The sequence below is a fragment of the Rana temporaria genome, chromosome 4 (genome assembly GCF_905171775.1).
Source record: "Rana temporaria chromosome 4, aRanTem1.1, whole genome shotgun sequence".
Taxonomy (NCBI): Eukaryota; Metazoa; Chordata; class Amphibia; order Anura; family Ranidae; genus Rana; species Rana temporaria.
This window is the reverse complement of record NC_053492.1, coordinates 386,580,059-386,600,877: the sequence shown is the minus strand read 5'-3', so window position 1 is coordinate 386,600,877 and position 20,819 is coordinate 386,580,059.

Here is a 20,819-nt window from a genome sequence, read left to right as displayed (position 1 = left end):
AGTGTAGGGGTCAGGTTTGTGTAGGAGTCAGTGTAGGTGTCAGGTTAGTGTAGGGGTCAGGTTAGTGTAGGGGTCAGTGTAGGGGTCAGGTTTGTGTAGGGGTCAGTGTAGGTGTCAGGTTAGTGTAGGGGTCAGTGTAGGGGTCAGGTTTGTGTAGGGGTCAGTGTAGGTGTCAGGTTAGTGTAGGGGTCAGTGTAGGGGTCAGGTTAGTGTAGGGGTCAGTGTAGGGGGCAGGTTTGTGTAGGAGTCAGTGTAGGTGTCAGGGGTAGGTGTCAGTGTAGGGTCAGGGGGTAGGTGTCAGTGTAGGGTCAGTGTGTAGGTGTCAGTGCCATTACCGGTTAAACTTTCACATATACACGATCGGCGGCTCTATAGCCTGCCAATTGTGTATATGTGCTGGCTGCGTGCCCCCCTACCCCCCTCCAGTACTGCCGCCACCCCCCTCCTGACCCCTCACCTTTAATCCCGGGATCCGCTGCCCCATCTGCGGCCCGGGATCGGCTTGGGAGGGTGTCAGGAGGTAACATGGGAGGGAGTCCAGCATGTTCCTCCTTGCTGATCTCCCTCCAGGCTGTGAATGCAGAAGTGATGTGTATTACATCTGCATTCACCTGTCAGTCATCTGGCTGCTATAGCCAGAGAGAAGAAGCAGATCTGTGCTTCATCAGCTTATTTTGGGGTCCCCAGGTGACATTAGGGGTCCTAGAGACCCCTAATGTCTCCATAAAGAGGACCTGTCAGTGTACCTGTGCTATTATATAGGGGGATTTGTATCCCCCTATGTAATAGCAATGACATCAAGTGTAAAAAAACATAAAAAGAGGGCAAAAATGTGTTACTATATAAACAGTTTTAAAAAAATCTCAAATGTTTAAGTCCCCCACGTTTACGCACATATAAACATGGATGTTTATATAAGGGGGGGGGGGGGGGCGAAAAAAAAATTCCGCCCCGGGCGCCCATAACTCTGGTTACGCCACTGCAGAGCAATACAGTGTTATCAAAGTAATGCTAATGAATAAGTGGACCTTTCATTTTGATGCACCCCATAGTCCCCATAGCACTACTCTGGGGAGGTGATCAGGATTTTTATTTTTTTACACACTATCATTGCATATACCTGTGAATTTTACAGTTATGAGCTGCCATTTTTTTATGAATGAAAACTATTAATTCAGTGTTTACTATAGGATTAGTTGTGATTGGCCACAACTAATCACATAGTACAGATGGGCTGTGATTAGCCCTGTCTGTACCATGTGGTCATTGTGACCAATCATGGTATGAATCAAAGCCTTTCATTGTGTACAGTTGTCATGTGATCTGTAGTAATTGGCCACAGCAATCATATGGTACCAGCAGCAGCCCAGTACAGGGATATGTCATCAGCCATGTCCGGTGGACACAGCGAGCGACAGGTCATGCCAGAGCATGGCCGATCCTGGGAGGACATCATATGACGTCCTTTCAGGACTAGAGGGCTCCTGCATGGATATCAAATTACAATGGGCTGGGTGGGAGGGTGTTAAAGTGGTTGTAAATCCTCACATATGCCCAGTGAAGTAAATAGCCTCAGCTGCACAGAGATTAAACAAATCCTCCTACGTAATATTTACTTGTTTATTTGCAGTCTTCTATTTTTTACATCCCTTCAAACGTGCTGAATTTATATAAAATTCTCCTTCGTTTGTCAAGAATACAGAGGAGTGGGTGGGGATCTGCAGTTAAAGGGTCACTAAAGGGAAAAAAAAAAATTCTTTAAAATAACATGTTATACTTACCTCCACTGTGCAGTTAGTTTTGCACAGAGTGGCCCTGATCCACGTCTTCTGGGGTCCCTCGGTGGCTGTCTCTGGTCTTCCCCGCAAGAACTCATCACCTTCATGCGAGAGAGCTTGCATGGTGATGAGTCCTTGCGGGCGCGCTCCCGTGATACAGCGAGCGGCCATAGCCGCTCACTGTATCACTCGGCCCCGCCCCTCGGCGCTCCGCATCACTGGATGTGATTGACAGCAACCCCAGCCAATGGCTGCGCTGCTCTCAATCCATCCGCTCTAGCCAATCAGCGGCCAGGCTGATCGGCGAAGAGGATCTCGGGACCGAGCGCGGGACTTTCGAGGGGTCAGGTAAGTAAAACGGGGGCTCGGGGGGGGGATGTTTTTTCACCTTAATGCATAGATTGCATTAAGGTGAAAAAAAAATTCCTTTACAACTCCTTTAATGCTAATGAAGAGGTGGACCTTTCAGTTTGATGCACCCCAGATGACAATTGGGATGCAAAGTACCGGTAGTTCCATTTTAAATATTTCCTCTAACCTGGTTTTTACTGTAGTATTTTAAGTTGGGGGTGAGGAGGAAGTCTAACTAATAAATGGATCTTGCATTTTGATGCAAGGTCCCCCTTGGGATCTACACTCACTGGTGTCCAAATGGGCGCATAACGTGTTACCATCTAGAACCATCTGGGGCATATAAGGTATAAAGAGGTACAGAGCTGAACGACTCAACACACAAGCACTCAGCAAAGCTCTGCTACTGAGAAGCAAGGTGCTGAGAGCAGGGGCAGACTGACAACTCATGAGGCCCCCGGGAAATAGAAGATTATGGGGCCCCCGGGCTTACAGATGGCCACCATGCCAGGAGACAGTGCAGAGGCAAGGCAGCTAAAATTTTCACATCAAAAGCATGTCAGTTTCGGACATATCAGGGACAGATGTAAAAAAAAACACAGATTTTTACATACTGTCCCTGGTTTTACTGAGCCTGGCAACCCTGATGTGGCCCCCTAGTGGCATGGGGCCCTCGGGCAGTGCCCGAGTGACTCAATGGTGAGTCCGCCCCTGGCTGAGAGGTAATGTGGGTAGGGTGAATACATCAGGGTCTCTTTCCAAAAATTTGTTACTTTGTCCAGCATGAGCAATGTGACAGTATGGGGTTGATTTACTAAAACTGGTGCAACTGTGCATGGTAGCCAATCACCTTCTAACTTCAGCTTGTTCTATTAAGCTTTGACAATAAAACCTAGAAGCTGATTGGTTACAATGCACAGCTGCACCAGATTCTGTGTGAACCAGTTTTTGTAAACCTCCCCCAGTGTCTTTTTATAAAAACATGCCATAAATGTTACAATCTAGTGCAAACTTTGATATGTATGGCCATTTGTCATGCAAAGAGTCTGTCAACCTTTAGGAGTTTTATGGATTTGAGAATTACGAGCTCCTAAGATTTGATGTAAAAAGTCCTTATAGTAAACTCATTATTAAAAGTTGTTTGGCTTTACGTATATGTTTGGGATGCTTTACTTGAACATCTGCTTTTGATAATACTAGTGCATTTCAAAATGAGTTTAGAACTCTGTCTTGGCCATAAAAGAAATATGAAAAGTCTTAGCCACTCTGCTGTTGTCTCACCCGTGTGTCAGTCACATAAGTTACTCACAGCGGGTTGCATTATTAATAGAAAATGATGGTAGGAATTTTTAGATCACATACTCCAGTTACAAGACAGTAGGGTTGAAATGGCGTCTGTGTCCCAGAGTGTACATGAGTGTACACCCTGGGACACAGACGCCATTTCTGTTCAGCTGTTTGATATCTCCTATAGAGTTTACAACACTGTTGTTAAGCTTGGGAACTGCTCTACTGAGGACCCACTGTGCAGGGTTTATATTTCTGCTGGCTGTTTTTTGAGATATCTGTTGTCCCAGTGGGCCCCAGGACCACTTATCCTAGCACAGCTGACGTGCGATTTTTCCTGCGACGCCTGATTCAAGCCTGCGATCTGTATTCTGACCTTATGGTCACTACAAGATCCTTTTCTTGAAAATGTGCGGACAAGTTCTTTAATGATCTTGTGACATAATTTGCTATATATGCCTTATGGATGCATCCACCGAAGGAACATCTGTCATATAACAATTTTTTCTCTGTCATTCACGAAATCCTTGTTATCGTCCTGAAGAAGCCCCACGGCGAAACGTGCGTTGGCTACTTCTGAGGATTGTGCATACAGTGGTCAATTGTTGTAAATTGTATTGTATTACTATGTATCTTTGTGTAAATTAAACTTTATTTTTTTAATATACTTCCTGGCCTCAAAGTCTGACCATCAATACCTACTTGTAGTTATTGTTTCCCCTTTACTATATATACAGATGTGGCCCATGCGAGTGCTATCCTTTTGTGTTATCAACCCCTTTACCCACCTTCTTTTCCTCCCTTGTGCCTTAGCTCCTTTTTTTTTCCGTTTTCTATTCCCAACCTTTTCTTTGATTATTTCGTAGTGATAACGTCACCGCGTTTGGACACGGTCGGATTTTTGACAAATGGTGTGTAGGCCAGACTGATGAAAGTGAGCTTTATTGGATATCCAACGAAAAAATCTATCGGATTAGATTCCATCAGATATCCGATCGTGTGTACAGGGCTTAAATGTTGTATACTTTGCAAAGTCAATAAGGTGAAATTGCGTTAACTTTGAATAACAATCTTGTGCAAGAGAACTTAACTGCATTTTTGCTAGCATTAAATTGGTTAATTGAGTTGAGCACAGCTTCAGCTTATTTCCTAAACTCAGAGAACATTCACTTTTCATTTTGCAGAACCTTTGCTAAAACAGCTTTATAATGATATGGATCAAGGGGCATGAGTCCTACTACATATTTGTATTCAGAATTGAGTTTTCCTTTAAATGGCATTTCTTGAAATAACATAAATTCTTACATATAACAATCATTCTAACCAATCTCAAGATCCTATCAATGAGTCTTTATTTTTTTTTTACTTGCAATAAAGATATGATTTAATCAAGGCTACATTATGATGACATTAACAAGAATTAGACTTTCCTGTACTACAATACTGGTTTTGAAGATTTTACAAGCGCCCCCAGGCAATGAGGTAATGGATGACGGCCAGAGTCCTGCAGCTTCTCATTTGGCTCAGTCTAAGAGGTTTAACAATCAAAACAAAAGACAAATTCATATCTAAGTGACAGATTAATTAATGTTAGGAGTTACTACAAATACAATGCTGAACTTTTATCTATCTAACTTTACAGTGGTTTATAATCTGACAGCTATAACTAAGCAATATAACTAGAAAATATACATGAAGCATAAATGATTGAATTTACTTTGCATGGTTTAGTCACAACCACATGATGGAATGGTTGAAAAACAATATGGCTTTGTCTCCTCAATAATTAAACATGTCAAGTTAAAGAGCACATGTAGTATAGTGTATTGTAAGTGAAGAAAAGGTAAGGAAGAAAAGTTTGTATCTACTTAGATACGAAGGTTTTAGGGTATTTTGGAAAGGAGTTTTTCAGCCCGATCTTCTGTACTTATTGAGCCCCAACATTCATACCATCTAAGCACCCCTGTTTTAAGCTCAGTCCATTTTACATGCCTTTCTATTTACATAAATTACAGTTTAACCACTTCAGGACCCAGCCTTTTTCTGAAGCCTCGTACACACGACCGAGGAACTCGACGGGCGAAACACATCGTTTTCCTCGTCAAGTTTCTTGTTAGGCTGTTGAGGAACTCGACAAGGCAAGTTTCTCCATTCCCTTCGAGGAAAAAGAAGACATGCTCTCTTTTTGGCTCGACGGGATCCTCGACAGTTTCCTCGTCGAAAAATGTACACACGACCGATTTCCTCGGCAAAAAAAAAATCCCAGCAAGTTTCTTCGGTCGTGTGTACGAGGCCTGACACTTGGTGTGTGCAAGTAAAAATCTGTATTTTTTGCTAGAACTTACTTTTTTTGGAAAAAAATACACTTTAATGAATGAAAATCAATCCATAATATATAAAAAAAAAATGTATATTATGAAAGATGATATTACGCCAAGTAAACAGATACCTAACATGTCACACTTTAAAAATGGGCGTGCTAGTGGAATGGTGCCAAACTACAGTTCTTAAAAATCTCCATAGGCGACATTTCTACAGGTTACCAGTTTAGAGTTCCAGAGGAGGTCCAATGTTAGAATTATTGCTCTAAATGTCCGATGTTCACAGCGATACTTCACATGTGTGCTGCAAACACAGTTTACATATGTGGGCATGACCTACATATGCGTTCACCACACCATAGCACGGGGGGAGGGGGGTACTAAAAAAATAATAACTTTTATTGCTATCTCAAGGAATGTAAACATCCCTTGCGATAACAATACAGCATTACAGGTCCACATTATAAAGAGATCTGGGGTCTAAAAGACCCCAAATCTCTCCTCTTAAAAGCAAAAGATCAAAAAAAAGTGCTTAAAGTGCTTTAAAAAATAAAAAACATGTCTACATAGCCTGAGAACCACAAGTGATGTTATAATGTCTCTCTGGTTCTCCAAGGCCATAGAGATAAGTGGTGGCCATCTTGCCATTGCTTATCTGAAGAAACTGCCAGTGCCAGATGCTTCCGGAGCTCAGGCTTGGCAACGTAAGCCTGGGAACCACTGGGAAGCGGCAGGAGGGGGGGTGCACCTCTCCCACCTGTTCTAAAAGTAATTCCGGGGTGAATCCACCACAGGGACCACTTTTACCTGAAAGACCACTGCCTAAGGGAAAAGAAAATACTGGGCTTTTGGCATCTAGCTGCAGCCATAACCCTGGTATTTAATGTCAAAGTATTTGATGTACCGTTTTTATCGGCGTATGGCACGCACCCTAACTTTAAGAGGGAATTTTCAGGAAAAAAACGTAGCCCCCTGCGTATAACACGCATGCACAGTTTACCCTCTATTTTTAGGGTAAAAAAGTGAGTGTTATTTACCAATAAATACAGTATTTTCCTAGTTAGGCAGTCGGCAAGTGGTTAAATACAGAAGCAAAACCGAGTGAAATCATATCTCCTGATCTGCAAACTTGTTATTGAAGTATATCTAAGCACCTTTCCTTTAACCACTTAAGACCCGGACCTTTAGGCAGCTAAAGTACCCGGCCAGTTTTTGCGATTCGGCACTGCGTCGATTTAACTGACAATTGCGCAGTCGTTCGACGTGGCTCCCAAACAAAATTGGGGTCCTTTTTTTCCCCACAAATAGAGCTTTCTTTTGGTGGTATTTGATCACCTCTGCGGTTTTTATTTTTTGCGCTATAAACAAAAATAGAGCGACAATTTTTAAAAAAATGCAATATTTTTTACTTTTTGCTATAATAAATATCACCCAAAAACATAAAAAAATGTTTTCCTCAATTTAGGCCGATATGTATTCTTCTACCTATTTTTGGTAAAAAAAAATCGCAATAAGCGTTTATCGGTTGGTTTGCGCAAAATTTATAGCGTTTACAAAATAGGGGATAGTTTTATTGCATTTTTATTATTTTTTTTTTCACTACTAATGGCGGCAATCAGTGATTTTTTTCGTGACTGCAACATTATGGCGGACACTTCGGACAATTTTGACACATTTTTGGGACCATTGTCATTTTAAAATGCATTGTTTATTGTGAAAATGACAATTGCAGTTTGGGAGTTAACCACAGGGGGCGCTGATGGGGTTATGTGTGACCTGAAGTGTGTTTACAACTGTAGGGGGGTGTGGCTGTAGGTGTGACATCATCGATTGTGTCCCCCTATAAAAGGGATCACACAATCGATGACGCCGCCACAGTGAAGAAGGGGAAGCTGTGTTTACACACAGCTCTCCCCGTTCTTCAGCTCCGGGGACCGATCGCGGGACTCCATCAGCGATCGGGTCCGCGAGTCCCGCAGCCGTGGTCATGGAGCTTCAGACCGGGTCACGGGCGCGTGCCCACGACCCACCGCTGGGCTTTATACAATCACGTACAGGTATGTGATTGTGCTCAGCGGTGCCATTCTGCCAACGTATATCGGCGTTAGGCAGTCCTTAAGTGGTTAAAGCAGTATTGAACCCAAAAGCAACCATTTATTATATTGTAGCTTACCAATTCTTAGATGTGATGACTGCATTAGTTTTATTTAGTAGGCTTTTTTAATCTGGCCACTAAGTCTGTTGTTTTTCAAACTAACAAACTCTCCTCCAGATGTATCAGTTTACAGAAATGTGACAAACCATTTAACAGGGGTGCTCACAATGATTAGCTTATATTTATTTATGTAAAACCTTTATCCTAAAGGGGAAAAAACTATTTGCTTTAACTGTTTATAAAGTGTGAGCTGGAGTTTGGCTTCAATGTGGGTTTAATATCTCTTTAAACATTTTACTATGCACATCTTTATGCAAGTTAAAGATAATATAGAATATTCTCACTTTACCGCTAATGCCATCATTACCAGATGCCCAATTTTTATTTTATCTTTTAAGATTTTTTTTATTTTTATTGCTTTACAGTGTAGAATGTACAAGCTATACAAGACAGTAACTACAAAAACAATAAAACAAAAAAGTAGACAAAACGCAGCAAATCCACAGCACCAGCAACAGATATCAGCGATGCAGTGCGAATAAAAGACATACAGTAGGTATATAGTAATCATGTAATGGTCACACATACCTCCATAGCCTATCAAAAAGTGAACACATAGGAAAAGTTACAGGATGTCCATAATTAGGCATGCAGGGAGCAATCACAGCAGGTGTCAGTCGGAGGGGAGGTTGCACATGCCACGCTCTGAAACCCACAAGTAGGCAGCGATGTACGGGTACGTCGCTTTGCCTACAGTGGCCACCTATACGCAGCACATTGCGGGCGGGCAGTCGCTAAGCGGTAATAAGTAATCCTTGAATTCAAGGCAAGGGGCTTTGTCTAGAGAGGCGAGGGATTAGAACAACCGTCGGCTTTTTATTGCCATCAGTGTCCTTGTTAGTGGGATTCATCACCGACAGTGAAGGAAAATCATGAAATGGGGGACATTTTCCAATGTGGTCTTCCAATGAGTTCTGGTGACCCTAGTGACTATGAAGAAATTCCCTCACTTTGAAAGGATTTCTTCTTAGGCCTCGTACACACGACCGAGTTTCTCGGCAAAAACCAGCAAGAAATATTTTTTGGCCGAGGAAACCGGTCGTGTGTACATTCTCATCGAGGAAACTGTCGAGAAACTCGACGAGCCAAAAAGAGAGCATGTTCTCTGTTTCCTTGACGGGAATGGAGAAAATTGGCTTGTCGAGTTCCTCGACAGCCTAACAAGGAACTCGACGAGGAAAACGATGTGTTTCGCCCGTCGAGTTCCTCGGTCGTGTGTACGAGGCTTCACTCCCTGGTTGTGATTATGGGATAGAAAGTGAAGGAAAATCCCCCCCATAGTGGGACACAGATAGCGAAAAAAAAACCCTGACAAGGATTCTAACTCTCCCTTATTCTACGCAAAAGGAAAAAAGTTTTGTTCTTGTTACAAAAATGTTCACAATTTTTTATTTATTTTTAACATAATTTTTTATTTTTTTATTTTAACATACTGTCACCAGTCAGTATCCAGTATCCAGATCACCACCACACCAGTTATATAATGATGCTGTAAAGTGTGTAAAAAAAAAAATGGTGAAAAAAACACATTTTATGTAATTTATTCATTTTCTATAAAATTGTGACCAAAAATTACAACTTTAAAAAAAACATACCATGCCCCTTACTAAATACCTCAGATTGTCTACTTTCCAAAAAAGGGGTAATTTGAGCGGTATTTGTACTCTCCTAGCATTTTAAGGACTTCAAGAATTTAGATAAGCCGTCAGAACATCAGGAGTGATCAATTTTCAAACATAAATAGCATAGTTTGTAAATGTTATAACCTTCGCACAAACCAATAAATATAGAATTATTGAGATTTTTTTTTTTTTTACCAAAGGCATGTAGCAGAATACATTTTGGCCTACATTTATGAAGAAATTACATTTTATTGGATATGTTTTATAAAAGTAAGTAATGTTTTCAAAATGTTTGGTCTTTTTTTCATTTACAGTACATAGCAAAAATAAATAAAAAAAAGAGTGGTGATCAAATACCACCAAAAGAAAGCTATATTTGTGTGAATAAACTTATATAAATGCAATTTGCATACAGTGTTGTATGACCGCTCAATTGGCAGTTAACCATTTAAGAACCGTAAGGATTTGCCCTCTTAATGACCAGGCCATTTTTGCGATACGGCACTGCGTTGCTTTAACTGACATTGCGTGGTTGTGCGACGTTGTAAAATTTACGTCCTTTTTTTCCCACAAATTCCTTTGGTGGTATTCGATCACCTCTGCGTTTTTTGTGCTATAGACAAAAAAAGAGCGACAATTTTGAAAAAACAAACACATATTTTTTACTTTTTTTCTATAATAAATATCCACAATTTTGGTAAAAAAAATTGCAATAAGCATATCTTGATTGGTTTGTGCAAAAGTTATAGCGTCTACAAAATAGGGGATATATTTATGGCATTTTTATTATTTGAATTTTTTCTAGTAATAGCGGTGATCTGCATCGTAGCCGCCGGACACACGCATCGGTTCCAGCATCGTGCGCATCCCCTATCGCTTTTAAAGCAGCCGACGCACACCTATGGCAATTTGCCCAGGAGAGACAATCTGCCTCAATAAATGACGGCGGCTGGTCATAAAGCAGTCAAAGTAGTGCAATGCTGAATAGCAAAACATTGTCTGGTCATGAAGGGGGTAAAACCTTCTGGAGGTCAAGTGGTTCAAAAGCATGTCATATACTGTGGTAGGGTGGCCCTTTCTTTGGCACTGGGGCGCGTGCCGCCAGAGCCCGCTCCAGCTGTAATTGGACACAGCAGGAGCCAATCAGCAGGTCCGGCGATCATTGGGAGAGAGGCAGAACGGTGGTCTGCCTATGTGAACAAGTAAGATCGCCATTCATCTAGTAAGAAAGACAGAAATCTTGTGTTTTTGCCAAGCAGGAACACAGATCTCTGTCTTTCTTCAGTTAAACCATTAAGAAAACACACCCAGAGATCACAGTTTAGGCTGGGTTCACACTACGGTTTTCCCGTCCGTCAGCCGCATACGATTTCAGTATTGAAAACGTACGGGCCCGGACGGGAAAACGTATAGATAGAGAATGCATTGCAAATCGTATGCACTCAGATGCATCCGGGTGCGTACGATTTGCTGGCAAAACGTTTTTTAAACGTCCGCAAAACCGTGTTCAACCACGGTTTTGCGGTCGTTTTTAAAACAGTATGGCAAACGCATACGTTTTCCTTTAACATTAATGTCAATGGAAAACGCACATGTGTGCGGTTCCATACGTTCCCGTCCGTTTCAGCCGCATACGGTTTTTTATATAAATCGTATGCGGCTGACGGACGGGAAAACCGTAGTGTGAACCCAGCCTTACCCTTAAATCGCCCCTGATGTTAACCCCTCCCCTGCCAGTGTCATTAGTACAGTGACAGTGCGTTTTTTAAGCACTGATCACTGTATTGGTGTCATTGGTCCCCAAAAAGTGTCACTTAGTGTCAGATTTGTCTGCCGCAATGTCGCAGTTCCGCTAAAACATGCTGATCGGTGACGTTTCTAGTAAAACAAAAAAATGTCCATAAATCTATCCCATAGTTTGTAGATGCTATAGCCCAGATTCACAGAGATCGGCGTATCTCTGTGCAGGCGTAACGTATCTCATTTACGTTACGCCGCCGCAAGTTTTTCAGGCAAGTGCTTTATTCACAAAGCACTTGCGTGTAAAGTTGCAGCGGCGTAACATAAATCACCCGGCGGAATTCAAATTCGGCGGGTAGGGGGCGTGTATCATTTAAATGATGCGCGTCCCCGCCCCGAATGAACTGCGCATGCGCCGTCCCTAAAATATCCCAGCGTGCATTGCTCTAAATGACGTCGCAAGGACGTCATTGGTTTTGACGTGGACGTAAATTACGTCCAGCACCATTAACGGACGACTTACGCAAACAACGTAATTTTATAAATTTTCAACGTGGAAACGACGGCCATACTTAACATTGACTGCGCCTCATAGACCCAGGGGCAACTTTACGCCAGGAAAAGCCTAACGTAAACGTTGTAACTTTACTGCGTCGGCCGCGCGTACGTTCGGGAATTTGCATATCTAGCTAATTTGCATACTCAACGGGGAAATCGACGGAAGCGCCACCTAGCGGGCAAAAAAAAATTGCAGTCAAGATCCGACGGCGTAAGAGACTTACGCCTGTTGAATCTACTGAATATCTATGCGTAACTATGAATCAGTCGCATAGATACGACGGCGCTAGGCAGAGATACAACGGCGTATCTGAAGATGCGCCGTCGTATCTCTTTTGTGAATCTGGGCCTATAAGTTTTGCGCAAACTAATATATACACGCTTATTGGGATTTTGTTTACCAAAAACATGTAGCAGAATACATATTGGCCTAAATTGATGAAGAAATGTTATTATTTTACATTTTCTATTGGATGTGTTTTACAGCAGAAAGTAAAAAATATTGTTCTTCTTGTCATAATTTTCGTTTTTTTTTTGTTTGTAGCACAAAAAATAAAAACCGCAGAGGTGATCAAATGCCACCAAAAGAAAGCTCTATTTGTGGGGAAAAAAAGGACATCAATTTAATTTGGGTACAGTGTCACACGACAGCGCAATTGTCAGTTAAAGCAACACAGTGGAGTTTTACAAAACAATGGCCTGGTCAGGAAGGGGGTAAAACTTTCCAGAGCTGAAGTGGTTAAAAAACGCTTCTAACCTCAAATGTTCACTGCTACTAAACTCAGTATGTAAAAGCTGTAAAACTGATATTTTTCACTGTCGGTTTCCAGCGTTCAGAAGAAGTTTTCAATTGTCCTGTGTACATGAGCCCTAAAGCCTCGTACACACGATTAGATTTTCTGTGGACAAAGCATATGACTTTTGTCCAAGGGCGTTGGACAGGAACTTGTATTGCATACAAACGGCAAAGAATTGTCGGCCAACTTCTGTTTTTTCAGCTCTTTAGCGCCACCCTTTGGGCAACTTCTGCTAATGTTGTGTTATGGTTATCATTGCTTCTGAGCAAGCATGCACTATGGAGCATGCATGTACTATTGAGTTTTGTCCGACAGACTTGTGTACACACGATCGGATAATCCGACAAAACACATTTGTTGGTAGACAATTTTAAAGCATGCTATCTCAAATTTGTTGGCAGAAAATCCGACAACAATTGTCCGATGGAGCGTACAAACTGTCGGATTATCTGACAAAAGCCTGTCATCACACAATTCCCATTGGCTAATCCGAGGCTTAAAGTGGAGTTTCCATCCCAAATTTTTTTTTCATTATTGTGCTCATTAGACCTAAAAAAGAAAAAAAAAAACGTTTTTTTTTACTCATCTGGAAATGCCTGTTGCTATGCAGTCCCACGAAATCTGCCTTTGGAATCACCTAGAATCCTGACATCATCTCCCTCTAATGCTCCTGGGAAATGTGTGTCATCATTTCCCAGGATGCAGTGCGCTACCCAATTATCACTCCCCATCCAAGACTTCCAGGAAGTAATGCCCAGATTCACGTAGAATCGCGGCGGCGTAACGTATCGTAGATACGTTACAGCGCCGCAAGTTTTCATCGCAAGTGCCTGATTCACCAAGCACTTGCATGAAAACTTACGCCGGCGGCCTCCGGCATAAGCCCGCGTAATTCAAAGGGGCGTGTGCCATTTAAATTAGGCGCGCTCCCGCGCCGGACCTACTGCGCATGCTCCGTTTTGAAATTCCCGCCGTGCTTTGCGCGAAGTGACGTCATTTTTTCAAACGGCGACGTGCGTAGCATACTTTCGTATTCCCGGACGTCTTACGCAAGGACAAAAATTTTAAAAATTTCGACGCGGGAACGACGCCCATACTTTATACAGCACATACGTGTGCTGTGTAAAGTTAGGGCAGCAAAAACGACGACTAACTTTGCGACGGGAAACTAGACTAGCGGCGACGTAGCGAACGCGAAAAACCGTCGTGGATCGCTGTAACTACTAATTTGCATACCCGACGCTGGTTTACGACGCAAACTCCCCCCAGCGGCGGCCGAGGTATTGCATCCTAAGATCCGACAGTGTAATTCAATTACACCTGTCGGATCTTAGGGCTAACTATGCGTAACTGATTCTATGAATCAGTCGCATAGTTAGGAAGACCCTAAAACAGAGATACGACGGCGTATCAGGAGATACGCCGTCGTATCTCTGCTGTGAATCTGGCCCTTAGTGCTTGTGGGCTTCACAATGCCCACAAGCAAAATGACAACGGTGTGGACATAGTTTTATAAACTATCTTTTTTGAATAACTATGCGGCGGCGGATTGTAAAATAGTAAGTGACTGGATTTATATTATAAAAACGCATGATGAAAGGATATACATTTAAAAAATGCTAATTGTGGTTGGAACCCCGCTTTAAATGTATTTTTTCCTGAAAAATTTGCATTTAATAAATGGCTGTTCAAATATCGTATGACGTAAAAATAAATAAACACCCACCATTTTAATCTCCAGGGCCTCTGCTTTCAGAAAATATATATTGTGGGGGGTTCTAAGTAATTTTCTAGCAAAAAAATATTTACATGTATGTGAAAAATGACAAAATTGGGCTGGATGGCAAGTGGTTAAAGATCTCTATTTACAGCATGCCTCCTTATTCAATACGTTGTTAAATCAGTCCTACTTCTGCATTTAGCAAACAGACATTAGTGTAGTGTTTGTTTGCCTTGCAAAATTTCAGCTTGTATACAAAAAGCTGCATGAGTTGTGTAATGTGTATTCCATTGTAAGCAACTTGTTCTAATATTCAAGTAAAGGTACAAAGGGAACATAGTTTATTTATAGCTGCGTGTTTATTTGGTAACCCAGTTCAGAGCTGCAGTAATTAAAGCAACATTAGTTTTTCCTATTGATACAGAAATCATTTGTATTGTTTTCAGTCTCTCCATATGGTTTGCTTCAAGAGGCTGGCTTGTGGTTAGGGGTGATACACAAAAGTCACACAGCTTACGCAGATCTGAACTACCCTGTCAGAGCCCCTTTACGGAGAGGGCACTTTTATCCAACTCAGCAAAAAACTACACACGTTATCTGTCTGACAGCCAAGTTCTACAGTTACTAAGGCTTTCAAGACTCTCTCACCACAATGGTCTGGGCACTGACTGTAAACTCACTTTTATTCTACTCAGCAGTCAAGCATCATTGCTATGAATAATAGATGGTGCATTCTAGGCTTACTAAGAAATGCAAAGGTACTGTAAGCTAAGTTTTATGGGATAAACAATGCATATCGTAACTATCATTATTATCGGCCCTTATCGTCTCTACATGCTTCCCATTAGAAGTTTTCCAATTTACTTCTATTTTTACTTCTATTTAGATCCAACTATTTTTTATGGTTTGTATTGCACAATTGAACAACTCGCACAAAATAAGGCTTACATCAACAGTTGTGGAGTCATAAAGAACACTAGACTATCAGCATCCCATTATAATGTAGTATAACCCAGTATTTCTCAACTTTTTTCAGTCAAGTCTCCTTTTAAAATGATGCACAATCTTAAAGGGGTTGTAAAGGTAAAAAAAAAATTCCCTAAATAGCTTCCTTTACCTTAGTGCAGTCCTCCTTCACCTACCTCATCCTTCGATTTTGCTTTTAAATGTCCTTATTTCTTCTGAGAAATCCTCACTTCCTGTTCTTCTGTCTGTAACTACACACCGTAATGGGAGGCTTTCTCCCTGGTGTGGAGGAAGCCTCTTGAGGGGGCGAGCAGGAGTGCCAGGACGCCAACTAACACACAGCTCCTTTCTCAATCTGCAAAGTAGAGAGCGTCCCGACACTCCTTAGAGACACTAAGGCCCCGTACACACGACCAGTTTCCTCAGCAGAATTCAGCTTCCGACCGAGTTTCTGGCTGAATTCTGCCGAGAAACCCGGCCGTGTGTACACTTTCGGCCGAGGAAGCCGACGAGGAGCTCGGCGAGGAAATAGAGAACATGTTCTCTATTTCCTCGTTGTTCTATGGGAGCTCTCGCCCCGCCGAGCTCCTCGGCGGCTTCAGTGCTGAACTGGCCAAGGAACTCGATGTGTTTGGCACGTCGAGTTCCTCGGCCGTGTGTACGAGGCCTGACAGTCTCTAAGTGAAAAGATGCTAGAGTCCCTTAAGGACACTAAGTTAGTTTAGGAAGTAGTACAAAGTGTTTGTAAACTGAATCCTGGAGAACCTCCAACTCCCTTGTAGACACTGGTCCCAGCTCTACCAAATGCAGGAAATGCCAGCCCACCTGAGTTCAGAGGGTAGTGATAAATAGGGAATACTCAAAATGGTCAGGGGTGGGTAGTGGGGTCCCCCAGGGTTCTGTGCTGGGACCAATCCCGTTTAATTTGTTCATAAACGACCTGGAGGATGGGATAAACAGTTACATTTCTGTATTTGCAGACGCTACTAAGCTAAGCAGGGAAATCTCCACAGGATGTGGAAACCTTGCAAAAAGATCTGAACAAATTAATGGGGTGGGCAACTACTTGACAAATGAGATTCAATGTAGAAAAAAATAATAATGCATTTGGGTGGCAAGAATGTGAATGCAATCTATACACTGGGGGGAGAATCTCTGGGGGAATCTAGGATAAAAAAGGACCTGGGGGTCCTAGTAGATGATAGGCTCAGCAATGGCGTGCAATGCCAAGCTGCTAACAAAGCAAACCATATTGGCATGCATTAAAAGGGGATTAACTCCAGAGATAAAATTATAATTCTCCCACTCTACAAGACTCTGGTCCGGCCGCACCTAGAGTATGCCATCCAGTTCTGGGCACCAGTCCTCAGGAGGATGTACTGGAAATGGAGCGAGTATAAAGAAGAGCAACAAAGTTAATAAAGGGTCTGAAGGATATTAGTTATGTGGAAAGGTTGAACTTATTCTCTCTGGAGAAGAAACACTGGAGAGGGGATTTGATTTCAATTTACAAATACCCTACTAGTGATCACACAATAGGGATAAAACTTTTTTGTGGAAGGGAGTTTAACGACAGGTGGCCACCCAATTAAATTAGAAGAAAAGAGGTTTAACCTTAAACTACATAGAGGGTTCTTTACTGTAGGAGCGGCAAGGATGTGGAATTCCCTTCCACAGGCGGTAGTCTCAGCGGGGGGGGGGGGGGGGCATCGATAGTTTCAAGAAACTATTAAAGAGAGGAAAAACAAAAAGCGGTTAACTGTGTAAAGTTAACTGTGTAATTTTAATGAACAGATGTATCAAAACACTCACTTAGAAGTTTCTTTATGACGGCATAATGGAGTAGCGAAGATTTAAGACCACTGCTATCTTCCTGAGAGACCTGTTACATTTGGCAGTCTCTCCCCTTTAGTGCTCTGACCGTGCTGTAGTACTCACACAGTCCTCCTTGCTCCCGCTGCCTCTCAGGGAAGACTCCCTCCAAACTGTTGTCTTGTCAGGATCCTCCCAGCCCAAGCCCCAGCTTGAGGCAGAGAACCCCCCAGACTAGGGGGTACGCCTCAAGGGCCACCAACAGTCCTCTCAGCACTTCATATCCATCTTCCACCCGACAGCCCTAGGCAGTATGATTCATCCATACTTAAGGGCTAGCCCAACCACCCTGCCAGGTCCACCGCCTAGGGATTGGCCAAGCTCCCTCGAGTATGCAGAACAACCCTCCTAGCCTCCACCCTCCAGCTTCCAGAAAGTTTTTCAAATTTCTAGAAACAAGGGGGGGCACCAGAGACTTGCCTGCATCCAGCCCTGACCTAAAGTAAACCAATGACCCAATTAAGACTCACAGATTTAAACATGAGTCAGAATATAAATTTTCCCGTATTCACACTAGTAGCACACTATAGGGTGTTATATGTTTACTAAACTGCCTAATGTAATTGATAGCAGAAAAATAGAAGCCTGGAAAATATAGTTTCCCTGTAAAATTTTAGAAACAAATATTTGATGATGCAGCTACATCTTCATGGGATTCCAGTTACCTACTAAACGTTATTTACCCAATTAATGAACATATCATTTACATTTACATGTTTATGTAATAGTAAAGTAGCAATCTCTCCACTGATCCTAAATTCTACAATAATCAACACAATGCAAAAAATAAAGATCAACTCCAGCAATATATTTGTTTGGAAAAGAATAATACATGTTTAAGACCTCTTTCAGATTTTTCATTGCTGTCTAGGTGCCTCTTGGAAAGAAATTGTGTGATCTCCACAAATGTAAGTAGGTAGAATCTAAAAGGCACACATCACATAAATACATATTTTTTTCAGTACTGTGAAGGGTGATGCCGCATACACACGATAATTTTTCGGGTTGTAAAAATGATTGTGTGTGGGCTTTAATGACGTGAAAAACCCATGCATGCTCAGAAGCAAGTTATGAGACGGGAGCACTCGTTCTGGTAAAACTACCGTTCTTAATGGAGTAAGCACATTCATCATGCTGTAACAGGCAGAAAAGCGTGAATCGGCTTTTACTAACACAAATTTTTTTTTAACGATAGTGTGTAGGCAAGGCCGTTTTAATGATGAAGTTGAAAAAAAATGTGTTTTTTCTAGAGACTGAAAAACTTTGTTTTTTTCAACCTGAAAAATGATCATGTGTATGCGGCATTAGAACCTCTAGCAGGTTGCTGTGTTTGTTTCCCATTGAGAGACTCTTCTCAATTACTATGTGGTAACTAGGACACAAAGTGAGGCAAAATCCCTGCGATGGGGATAAAACCAACAAGAGAAAGGGGGCTGTGGTTCGAATCCTTCCATACTGTACTTAAAAATGAATAAAAGATCTGCCTGCAGTTGAGTTTTAACACTTATACCTACAGAAATCACAAACTTTAGAGCCTGCTTTTAAGGTACTAAAAAAGCTAGAGGGCAGATTACTCTTTTCTTGGCAGTGCCATAAAATGAACTGCTAGGCTGTTTATAATTAACAAACTTTATGTGTAATTGTGCTTCACGGATGCTTCCATAGACATTAATCATGTGAAAATTGCTGAGTTTGCCCCAGTGCCACTCGTAGAAAAATGATGAACGGAGTTGGCACGACCACATCATTAAACCAGTGTGACCCATTTCTTACAAGCCTTATTTATTTTCATGGCACAAGAAATGTTAAGCTGACAAGACAGGAGCTGGTACCCTAAATAAGAGCTGTCTTTTGCCTGTGTATTATTATTTAACAACAGACTGAGATCTCTTAGTTTGAAAAAGATTTCCAGTTTCTAAGCATAGCATACTCTGTGTCAGCAGAAACTGATTATAACCTTCTAATTATTCCAGCTACCTTCCATTTATTAACCAGCTCCTTACCACACTAAGCAGCACTGCTCTGCAGGGACACATGATATCGCTCTCCCTGGACGACAAGCAGTTAAAGGCTATAACATTTTCCATCATTCTATCATCCCAGCCCAGAGGCATAATGTCACGGACAGTAATTCCACTCTAAGATACACAATGCTTTTATTATTTTTTGGTTTGCTTCAGTGTATACCATCTTATTCCCTAAACGTCTCCTATTTAATATTTGTCTTCTGGGTTAAGGTTTGTCTTTGTGATATAAAACACACAAGAAAAACCAGCTGGATCAGCTTAGCCCTATGACAGGAGCTTACAGTGGTTTACAAATGTGTGACACTAATGGTAAGAAAGAAGTAAAAAATTGTATGCAAAATGACACAAAACTAAAATGAATAAAGCAAAACTAAGCACACAAAAATAAGCCAAACATGATATTGTCATACCAATGTACTATGCTAAAATTTGCAGAGCTTGCTTTAAAAAAAAAAAAAGAAGTATGGCATTTAGAAATGTACTGGTAACTTCTAGCTACCAACACCATGGTTGCCTTCTGCTGTGAAAAATTATACAGTACCTTGAAAACATATTCATACCCCTTGAAATTTACCACATTTTGTCATGTTACAACCAAAAACATAAATGTATTTTTTTGGGATTTTATGTGATAGACAACACAAAGTGGCACATAATTGTGAATTGGGAGGAAAATGATGAATGGCTTTTAATTTTTTTTACAAATAAACATGTGAAAAGTGTGGTGTGCATTTGTATTCAGCCCTAAGAGTCAATACTCCGTAGAACCACCTTTTCGCTAAAATTACAGCTGCAAGTCTATTTGGGGATGTCTCTATCAGCTTTGCTCATCTAGCACGTGAAATTTTTGCCCATTCTTCTTTGCAAAATAGCTCAAGCTCTATCAGATTGGATGGAAAGCATCTGTGAACAGCAATTTTCAAGTCTTTTCATAGATTCTCATATGGATTTAGGTCTGGACTTTGACTGGGCCATTCTAACACATGAATATGCTTTGATCTAAACCATCCCAGTGTAGCTCTGGCTGTATGTTTAGGGTTGTTGTCCTGCTGGAAGGTGAACCTCCACCCCATTCTCAATTCTTTTGCAGACTCTAACAGGTTTTCTTCTAAGAGTGCCCTGTATTTGGCTCCATCCATCTTCCCATCAACTCTGATCAGCTTTCCTGTCCCTGCTGAAGAAAAGCATCCCCACATCATGATGCTGCCACCATCATGTTTCATGGTGGGGATGGTGTGTTCAGGGTGATGTGCAGTGTTAGTTTTCCGCCACACAAAGCATTTTGCTTTTAGGCTAAAAAGTTACATTTTGGTCTCATCTGACCAGAGAACCTTTTTCCACATATTTGCTGTGTGCCCACATGGCTTCTATCACACTGCAAACGGGACTTCTGATGGCTTTCTTTCAACAATGGCTTTCTTCTTGTCACTCTTTCATAAAGGCCAGATTTGTTGAGTGCACAACTAATAGTTGTCCTGTGGACAGATTCTCCCACCTGAGCTTTGGACCTCTGCAGCTCCTCCAGAGTTACCTTTGGCCTCTTGGCTGTTTTTCTGATTAATGCT